Source organism: Delphinus delphis, chromosome 3 (genome assembly GCF_949987515.2).
Source record: "Delphinus delphis chromosome 3, mDelDel1.2, whole genome shotgun sequence".
Lineage (NCBI taxonomy): Eukaryota > Metazoa > Chordata > Mammalia > Artiodactyla > Delphinidae > Delphinus > Delphinus delphis.
Window position 1 is genome coordinate 33346072 of NC_082685.1, and position 10986 is coordinate 33357057.

At 36.3% G+C, this 10986-nt stretch overlaps 1 non-coding gene across 1 annotated transcript; it reads left to right on the top strand.

Annotated features, from left to right (window-relative positions):
* The first annotated feature begins 2489 nt into the window (after positions 1-2489).
* On the top strand, positions 2490-2592 carry LOC132423743 (U6 spliceosomal RNA). Its single transcript, XR_009519061.1, has one exon. It is a non-coding gene; the product is annotated as a U6 spliceosomal RNA (small nuclear RNA).
* Positions 2593-10986: the final 8394 nt, after the last annotated feature.

Genomic DNA, 10986 nt, shown 5'->3' on the forward strand with positions numbered 1-10986 from the left:
TTACAACAGATAATACCATGCAAAGAATGAAGACAACCCGCAGAATGGGAGAAAACATTTGAAAAAATCATGTATCTGACAAGGAACTTACGTCTAGCCTACTTTACTTAATGTTGAAAAACCAAATGGCGCTCCTCAGATGAGGATTAAGACAGGATGTCCACGCTCACTATTTCTATTCAACATTGTACTAGAGGTTCTAGGCAGTGCAAACAGGGAAGGAAAAGCAAAGCATAAAGATTAGAAAGGAACATGTAAAAATCTTTATTCACAGCAAAACATGATTGTCTATATAGGAAATCCAATGAATGCTACAAAAAGCTACTAGAATAAATGAGTTTACTAAGGTGCAGGATGAAAGATCAGTACATAAAAACCAATTGTATTTCTCTATTCTATCAACAAATAATCAGAATTTCAAATTTTTTTAAAATACCATGTACAATGGCATCAAAAGTATGAAATATTATATTTAAGGATAAATCTGACCAAAGATGTAAAAGATCTATACATTAAACACTAAACATTTCAACATAGCACTGGAAGTCCTAGCCAGAGCAATTAGGTAGGAAAAGGAAAAAAAAGGAAACTAAATCGGAAAGAAAGGAATAAAATTTTCTCTACTTGCAGTGGACATGATATTATACATAGAAAACCCTAAAGATTCCACACAAAAAAACCTGTTAGAACTAGTAAACAAATTCAGTAAAGCTGTAGGTACACAATCAATACACAAAAATCAGTTGTGTTTCTACTCAGCAAATGCAAAGTAGTAAACTCCTGTTAAACTATAACATGGATGAATCTTAAAACAATTATACTATGAGAAAAGAAACCAGACAGGAAAGATCAAATGCTGTATGATTTCATTTACATCAAATTCTTTAAAAATGCAAAACTACATGGACAGAAAACAGATTAATGGGTGCCTTTGGTAGGGGAGATGGAGAAAGTCCAGAGGAATTACAAAGGGGAATGAGGAAACTTTTGAGAGTGATGAATATTTTCATTAACCTGATTGTGCTGATGGCTTCACTGATATATACATATGTCCAAATGTCTCAAATTTTACACTTTAAATATGTGTAGTCTATGTCAATTACAACTTAATAAAGAGGTTTTTAAAAATTAAACTAAAAGAGAAAAAAGTTCCTTTGAAAATTTAACAGGAAATATTACAATCAACATCTGGGAATAAGCCAGGATTAGATTAAAATGCAATAATAAATTATTTAATTGATGAGAATACTGAAAAGTTTTGGTCATTTACATTTCCTTTTAAAGATCACTCTATCAGAAAAATCTGCTTTATCCAGTTAGGGCTTCATAAGTCCAACTATATTAACAAAAGACTTATTTTTTAAAAATCAACTTCTGATTTTACAACCTAACAACTATAATATTTTACTCTTGGTTTCTGATTTTTAGCATAAATTTCACAGTAGTTTGGAAATTCAATTCTAATTGATGTTCTTCATTTTTAAGATTTATGTGTATTTTGCATCAGGGAATTCTGAAATATAACATTTTGTAATACATAATATACTTTAAATAGCATAAGTAATTCAATTTGCATGTTTAAATCCATCATTCAATGTAGAATGAGTATAAACAAATCTCACCTTTTCTGTTATTTCTGTATTTTATGTTGACGGAGAAATAATTATGTAGTGCATAGGAAAGATTCCCAAAGGTAAAATATAGCCCTCTTACAAACTGCCAGGTATTTGTGATTTTTATATGAAACATTGTGGGCTAGAGGCCACAGGGTATATTCAGTGGTATACAAAGTATTTTCTGCCCTCAAATCGTTTGCAATTCAATAGAGGAAATGAAATTAACACATAATAGAAAAATCGGTAGGTGAACAGATAAAAGTAAGTAATGTAATTAAGTGGTCAATGAGTAATCTCAGTAAGTTCAGAGAAGCCTAAGTGGTTTGGGATGGTTTCCATGTGACGATGATACAGAAGTTTATCACATGGTACCATAACTGAATATTTACTTGTCAGATTCCCTGTTATAATGTAAACTCCGTGAAAGCAGCGATTCTGTCTTCTTATGAGCTGAGCACTAAAGATAGAGGTGCCTAGTTCAATGCCAGTACACAGCATACACTCAATAAACAGTTGGTGAATAATGTATAAATAAACCTTGAAAGTTTTAGGCATATAGGATTTGAATACACTAATAAGACAATTTAATTTTTGCCAGAGCCAACAGCATTAAGCAAAAGCACGTGGCTGGAAAAGAGTTATTCAATGAGACTGGGCATGCCAATGTATCCAGAGGGCAAGATGCATGCACAACAGTCAGAAGAGATAGAACTGGAGTGGTTAGTACAACCCCAACTGAGATTGAAGGTAATAACACCAATTAGGGGGCTGAAAATAATGCACATATGAGCCAAGAAAAACCTAAGCCAGGATATGGACAGCGGAAAAGGAAACTTGTTATAACCCAACATCCACTAAGAAAGGAGGAACTCTGCTGGCTTCAGCAGTACATACTCAAATTAGAGTAATACAGAGAAAATTAGCATGGCCTCTCAGCAAGACTGACATGCAAATTCAGGAAGCATTCCGTATTTCATAAAAGCAGCATGTGTTGACTGAATTGAGAGGGACCATAAAAATACATAAAAAGTCAAGAATGACCAAGCCCTTCAACTCTGGGTAACAAGACATTAGAGTGGTGCCTTTTCAACATAGGACGGGGGATTCATTTTGATAGGAAAAATATGAGTTATGTTTTAATATTAAACTTAGATTTTTGCACATCAAACAAGCAATTTCAAGGAGAAAGTGTAAGAGTTTAAAACAGACCACTGCAGAGATCAGAATTACATAGATTTTCTCACCGAAGACATAAATCAGAGCTTTTGGCTGAATGTAGAAAAGCAAATCTGAGTTGTAGTAAACATCCATAATATTGAAGGAAACTGGAAAGAAAAGAGAATGACCAACGGGAGAAGAAGGAAGACACTCAGAATGTTGCAGCACTAAGGAGACTAAAGAGCAGTCTTAAGGCAGGGGCTGATAATAGTGGAAATACTATGAGAAGATTAAGGAGAAGGCTGTGACCACCATGGAAGACATCAGCTACCTCTGAGAACGTAAATCAGGAGTGAACATCCAGTTCTTAATTTTAAAGGAGAACCAATGGTGAAGAATTTGATGAAGCATAATATGTACATAGTACTGCCTCAGGAAGTGTGGATATAAAAGAAAATTTTAGTGCTGAGCAGTAACAGCAGAGTAAAATAGGGTATTGTGTGTATATGTGTAAGACCGGGAAGGGGAAGGAGGTGTCAGGAGAGTGGGAACTGGTGCACATTTTAGACACAAGAGAATATATTAATAATCAGGATCCAAAAATAGAATAATTTAATTGGCAGACCGCAGAACCAGATGGTGACTTTTTTTAAAGTATTTCTTCCACATCTCTTTAGACCTGATCTGTCCAAAATGGTAGCCACCAACTACATGTGGCTATTTAAGTTTAAATTAAAAGTTAAAAATTAAGTTCCTCATTCACACCAGCTACATTTCAAGTGCTCCACAGTGACACATAGCTAGTGGCTACCATATTGGACAACACATATTCAGAATATTCTCCAAATCTCAGAAATTCCTATTAGAAAGATCATGGTCTTTTGAAAGCATGTAAATTAACTATGGATGTCCCTGAAATGTTTTAGTATTATAATGGAATAATGTATTCATCCTCTTTGGTTCTTCTCCAAAGTAAGCCCAAGCTCGTGCATGCACACACGCATACAGCATTTTACTATGAAAGACATAAATTATAAACAGAATTCAACTCTCACAGAACCATAAGCTTGATTACAAATCCCTAGAAGTACTACGTAGCTGGTGAATGTTTTCCTTTTTAGCTCTTTTTCCTGACACATCAATATATCAAGAATTTTCAGTAAACACACTTCACAGATGGGTTTCACAGATGGGCAGACTGAGGCCTCAAGTGAGGAACACATATTAGGAACAGTTATGAGAATGTCAGTTGCTCCAGCGTGTTTCTCTCTCTGAGGATTCTCTTCTCAGCAGCCAGAGCTCAGTCTGCTCCCACCCCATGTACTTCTAGAGGTAGCATTTCCTTTGCTCTCTAACAGTTGTCAAAAACCTCACCCACGGGCTATGTCAGATGCTAGATGAGAAATCAACAATAGATACTTCCTAGTAGCTGTGTACTCTGTATGCAGGTCGATATTTCATCTGACACAATCATCCACCGCACTATTATGGCATACAAATGCACTTCCATGTCCAGGTTTATAGTGCTTTTCTGCCAAGGAGCCAAACAAAAGCTCTTCAAAAAAAGCATCTTCTTCAGTTTCTCCTTTCTATTCACTACAAATGCCATTACTCATATTTATTTACATGTGTTTACTTTTTTTATAAAGTTATTTATTTTTGGCTGCGCTGGGTCTTCATTGCTGTGCGCGGGCTTTCTCTAGTTGCGGTGAGCAGGGGCTACTCTTCGTTGTGGTGGGGGTGCTTCTCATTGCATTCTCTTCTCTTGTTGCGGAGCATGGGCTCTAGGCGCGCAGGCTTCAGTAGTTGTGGTGCACAGGCTCAGTAGTTGTGGCTCACAGGCTCTAGAGCACAGGCTCAGTAGTTGTGGTGCATGGGCTTAGTTGCTCCACAGCATGTGGGATCTTCCCGGACCAGGGCTCAAACCCATGTCCCCTGCATTGAGAGGCGGATTCTTAACCACTGCACCACCAGGGAAGTCCCTGCATGTGTTTAATAAAGTTACATTCATAAATGCATCCAGAGTGTGCTCCAGCAAATCATAAAAATAGACCAGAATAATAAAAGGACGTATATTTTGAAGGGATGGGAAGGATGATAAACATGGAAAAAAAACCCAATTAAGAATAACTCCACTTTCCCAACTTTCCACAGTGGAAGACTGGATTTTTCTGGCCTATGACTCCCAATCAAGTTCTCTTTGTCATTTTACGAACTTGTGAGGATAAAGATAGACAATAGTACTCAACAAATTTGAATTATAATTCTTGATGATTTTTTTAGACTTTCTTCTCTTTGTCCATTGTGTTGACATCACTGTACCAACCCAAGTAAACAATATGGGCAGCTACTAACAAAAGGGAACCGTCTCCATGATTCACTGGAATTATTATCTGATTGATCAAGACTGTTCTCACCAAACCCTGTCCAATAACTCACATGATTATCCTCCTCACTTTCTTAAGTACTTCCCAGGTCTCCCTTCCTTCATTCAAGAGACTCATGATCCCCTAAGAAGTCTTTGTTTCAGACAGCAGGTTTAGCAAATAATTTTTTTCACCCCATCCCCCACTTCCTGTCACTTCCACTCAGATCACAGCTCAAATATCATCTCCACAATGAGGTCGTGCTTGGCCATCCCCTCTGCAGTGAACTATCACTAACTCACTGTCACATCATCATACTTAATTTTCATCACAGCACTTACCATTAGGGGAAGTTATCTTTATATAGGTCCATGATATGTTTGTTTAGTGTATGTCTTCCCTGGTTATAATGTGAGCTTCATAAAAGCAAGAATGCATCTGTTTTGCTTACCATACTGTGACTGCCACATTCTGGGCAGTCATATATCTACTTAAAATGCAGTTGAGTCTCCAGACCCAAACCCTAGTGCACAGTGAACTCAAGGGATAGAGATACACACACTAAATAACACCAGAAGGAAATAATCAAGCATATCAAAATGTGGGAGATTATACACAGTAACTGACTTGAACTCTCCAATACATCAGTGTCACGGTGAAAACAAAGTGGAGGGATTATGTGAGGAAGATTTAGATGTTCAATGATTTATGGAATTGTTATTTTCTTAGAAATGACAATGACATTGTGATAATTTAGCCAAATGTCCTTATTCTTAAGAGATCCATGCTGAATTATTAATGGCTGAAATTTTTAAATATCTGCAACTTAAATTTTCAAATGGAATGTTGAAACTCAGTGTGTGTGTGTGTGTGTAGACAGAGAGAGAGAGAGAGAGAGAGAGAGAATGAGGAAATGTAGATAGTAAATCTTAAAGGATATTATATAGGTCTTTATTGTACTTGTCTTTTGACTTATTTCTTATGAAAATTTTCAAAGTTGGGAAAAACAGCATTTGAATAAATGACTAGCTAGATAAAAGGTAGCAAGTTCCTATTGATTCTAGCCTACCTAACATCAAGTACTCAGGATGCACTATTGCTCCAATTTTTCATGATAACAATGTTTATTTACACTTATTTAATAGTCTAAGCCATCAGTCTCTTGACTTTCGACAAGTTGTATGTCCTTTATACCACTTGGTTCAATGATAATCCTTATAGAATAAGAGCTCAGATGTCAGGAATTATGCCAATCAATTCATTTCCAATGCCCATACTAGAGTGTCAAACACAGAATGATGATTTATAAATTACTGGAGGAACAAAAATATATGCAGATCAACTGCCCATTTAGGTAAGTCATGGATCTTGAGCATCTAGATAGAGATCCTGGAACTAGTCCCAAGAGAGCTGTCCATGAAAGGGAAAGTAACACTGTAAAATGAAGTAAGTGCCAAATTCAGTTCCCAAATGGTTACACTGCAACTTATGCCAAGCCTACTTCAATCACCATGGTCACGGAAAAGGGCATCTTGCAGTGCCCAACATGGCATAAAGCAAACTAATGAATTCCCATTTCCTTTGACTTTCCCAGATTGCTCACTAGCATACAAAATACAAGAGAGCAAGAGTTTGACTATTTGTTCACAAGGCTGCACTGTCAGTGCCTAAAAAGAGTGCCTAGAATGTGTTAGATACCCAAAAAATATTTGTCGAATGAATTAATGAATCAAATTCCAGTAAAACAAGGGTTCTCCAAGGTATGCATACATCAGGATCACCTGAAACATTTGCTAAAACACAGATTGCTGGACCTTACCCCAGACTTTTTGATTCAGTACTTCTGGAGTGTGGCCCAAGAGTGTGCATTTCTAACAAACTACTACGTAATGCTAATGCTACTGCCCTGGGGACCACGTTTTGAGAAGCACTGCCGTAGGAAATATCTCTTTTAAATTTCCCCTTGCTTCAGAAGGCTGCTGCTGCTTCAGAAACAAACACAGTACTATGCAGTCCTTTTATATAAGATACTTATGGTACCTCACTGTTTATTTGACCAATAATCTTCTTATGGTATTAGAGAAACATTTGAGTTTAGATTAGTCAAAATGCAGACACTTTCCCATCAATCAAGCCAAATATTTACCATAGGTATTTTTCTCCCCTCCAGGAAAGCTAGAATTCTATATTAGCAGCTCAGCATACTACTCCTCCAGCTCACATTTGTGTATTTGGAAGAAGTCTGGGAAAATATACACTATCTCTTTGCAGCACGATTGCTCTGTGAAGCATGTCTGCCCCCAGAGAAGTCAGGTGACTCGTGCACAGCAGAAATTTAGGTTAAAAAAAGTCTGTTTATGAGAAGCGAATGTGTAACCCAAACTTATCTCCCAGTGACAACTTCAGAATCTGAAAATTTCCAACTCCTCCCCTTGTGAGTTGCTTGAAATTGCTGTTTTTCAAGTCAGGAACACCTGTTTAGTGTTTTTCTCCTCGCCCTCCCTGGTAAATGAAGCCGCTAGGAAAACAGCATCTGAAGGTTTTAATGAATAAGACACACAAAGTATTGACAGATTTCAGCACATTATACAACCCTTACCCTGTCCTCCTAATGAGGTAAGATCAAAAAGGAAGAAAACAGTGTGATATTGGGCTCTGGAGTTTGTTTTTAAACAGCTGCAAATGAGCTCAGATCCAGCACCATTCTACTGGGTACAGCCATAAGCAATTTGCACATTGCTGTGAAGTAACATACACAAACATGACTTTGGTAAGTGAACAACTACATGTTTGATGTTCAGCATCAGGCACCCTTCCAAACAACTTTCCATCTCAACTATACGACACTCTAGCAATCAAAATTCCACTTGTGCTTTTACCACTGGGGCAGATGCCACTACAAAGCAAAGAAAATCACAAAAACAACCAACCAAAAAGCCTGAGCCTCTTATTGAATCTTATTCTACTTGAATAGTTATTGAGTACCTACTCTGCACAAAGTACAGATTTTAAGAACATAAAAGGAAAATATTAGTTATGGCTAGGTGGGATGAGGAATCAGTGAAGGCTTCAGGTGATACAACCTTTATTCATTCCCCAGTATACTGCGATAAAGCACCTACTTTGTGCTAGTTACAGACCTAGGTGCAAATATTTATTTGATGGTCACAGTCCCCATATGTCTTTGTGCACCTTGGTCTCGTCATAGCAACAAACAAACAGGTCAACAAATAAATGGATATGTAACTACGAGTTAAGAAAAGTACACTAAAATAAATGAACAGAAGGCCTTTCATTCAACCACCATTTGCTGTAAGAGTTCAGTAAGTCAGGTCCTGTGGCTTGAAGGGTGGATGGAATTTTGAGAACAAGATAAGGAAAAATTGAGGAAAGAAGGTTAGTATGGTAGTCTATATAGATTGAAAACCATGACGAAATATATAAGATAGAAAATTACACGTGAGTCTTCAAATAGAAGTGAGATCTTAGAAGGCTTTGAACTCCATACAAGAGAGTATGGATTTTATTCTCTAGTACAGAGGCCTATATATTGGCGTTTACAAAATAATTAAACCATTGAGGGGAGGAAGAACAAATTAGAATATCTATTTACATTTCTTATCTAAAAATTGTAAGACAAAGGTCACTATAGCTTCCTTACTTGACCCATATGTTGGATAGACATGAAATTTTGAAAGGAATCTTGACAGAGCAGGTCATTTCCTTCAATCTTGCCCTCATTTGCAGTGCTTGTATAACTGCCCTGAGATGTTAAATAATGTGAATATGTTTAACTAGTAGAGTTCTTATACTTTATAATAAGATTTTATAATAAGATAAGGACTCATCAAGAACATCTTATATATCACTCAGATGTTTGTTGGTTACTTAATGAAGAGTATTTAAAAGAGTTGTAGAGTTGTCAAATTAAAGATGAATTATACATTCTTTAGAGAAATAAATTCCAATTTTTCAGGCCTCTTCAATGACAATAGATTTAAAATATCATACATGCCTTAACTGTCCCTTGAAGGTAAATGTTAATATTTTAATAACTAAGAAAGTAACTTATTTGGGGAGAGAAAAAAAGCTATGGAAAACACTTTTAGAATATTAATGTTTGGGAATTTTCCCATTTAAAAATTTTGTTACCTAAGTAACTGAATTATGTCACATAGTTAAATACATATCAATACATTTAAATTTGGGAATGGAATTTTCTAGCTTGAACACAAATCTTCTAAATGAGTTTCAGACTGTTTACAGCCATTCGTTAATATAAAAATGTTTGACTGATTACTTTGCAAGATTAATTAATCTGCAAGCAAAACTGACTAATGTTAAAGAAGGTAGAAATTTACATGTCAAATTTCAGTGAAAAAAAATCCTTTCATATAACTGGCAAAGCAGATTGAAAATGAGTATCATGACAGTGTAGTAAACAATATATTCTCCCGTACGTATATTATGAGGCAACTTTTTTTAGTTAATAACATCTATAACAAGTATCAAAATAATCTGGATGTAGTCCAAGATATTCAATATATTAAAGTGTTAAGCCACTAGTTCCATAAAGTCATGGTGCATAACTTCATCACATTTCTCTTACTGATAATATTAATAATTTTACTAATGGGAATTTTGTACTATACACAAAATTTTTAACTACCTTAAAAGCTTGTTTATTTCATGTTTTGCACGTATTTTTGAAAATTTTACATATGTGGATAAGTTTATAAAACACTAGTACAACAGCATATGAACAAAAATTATAATTAAATAAAAACATTAATGTGTGCATAAATTTGCATAGATAGGCTGCATAATCAAAAGAGCTTGGGGAATACTGCCTTACTGAAAATCCTGCCAATGAAGTTTTTTGAGGACAGTTCTAATACTCTACAGTAGACTTTACAGAGATGAGTCTGCCAATGGAGATGAGGATTGTCTGGAGAGATGAGAAACTAATGGCAGAGAAGAAAGTCAAAGGCTCTTGCAACGATCCTAATAAATGGGCCTGAAATAAAAGATTCACTTGGTAATCATGAAAGAAAGAATGTATATGATAGTTATTGTGACAGGCAGAATAATGGCTCCTCAAATATATCAATATCCTGATTCCTAGAACCTGTGAATATATTAAACGGCCAGAGAGAATTAGCATTGCAGATGGAATTAAGGTTGCTAATCAGAAAACCCTAAAATAAAAAGCTTAACATGCACTATCTTGGTGGGCCCAGTGTAGTCACAAGGGTCCTTAAATGTGGAAGAGGGAGGCAGAAAAGTCTTTGGCAGCGTGATGCAACATGAGAAAGACTCAATCATATGTCTCTAGCTTTGAAGATGGAAGGGGCCAACAGTCAAAGAATGCAGGCAGACTCCAGGAGATGGAAAAGGGCATGAAAATGAATCTCCCTTAGAGCCGCAAGAAAGAACACAGCATAGCCAACATCTTGATTTTACTCCAGTGAGACCAATTTTGGATTACTGACCTCCAAAACTATAAAATAATAAATTTGTGTTGTTTTAAACCAGCAAGTCCATGGCAATTTGTTACAGAAAATTGGAAAACTAATATAGGTATTATGAAAGAAACGTGATGCATAGTAGCTGGAGGAAAGACTAAGAAGTTAAAGATGACTTGGATGTTTAAAGCGCTGACGACTCCAAGGGTAAGGTTAACAATTACAGAATCAAAGCAGAAAGGAGCCAAAACAGAGATGGGGAGCATGTTAAAAATAATATTGTAGGGCTTCCCTGGTGGCGCAGCGGTTGAGAGTCCACCTGCCGAGGCGGGGAACACGGGTTTGTGCCCTGGTCCAGGAAGATCCCACGTGCCGCAGAGC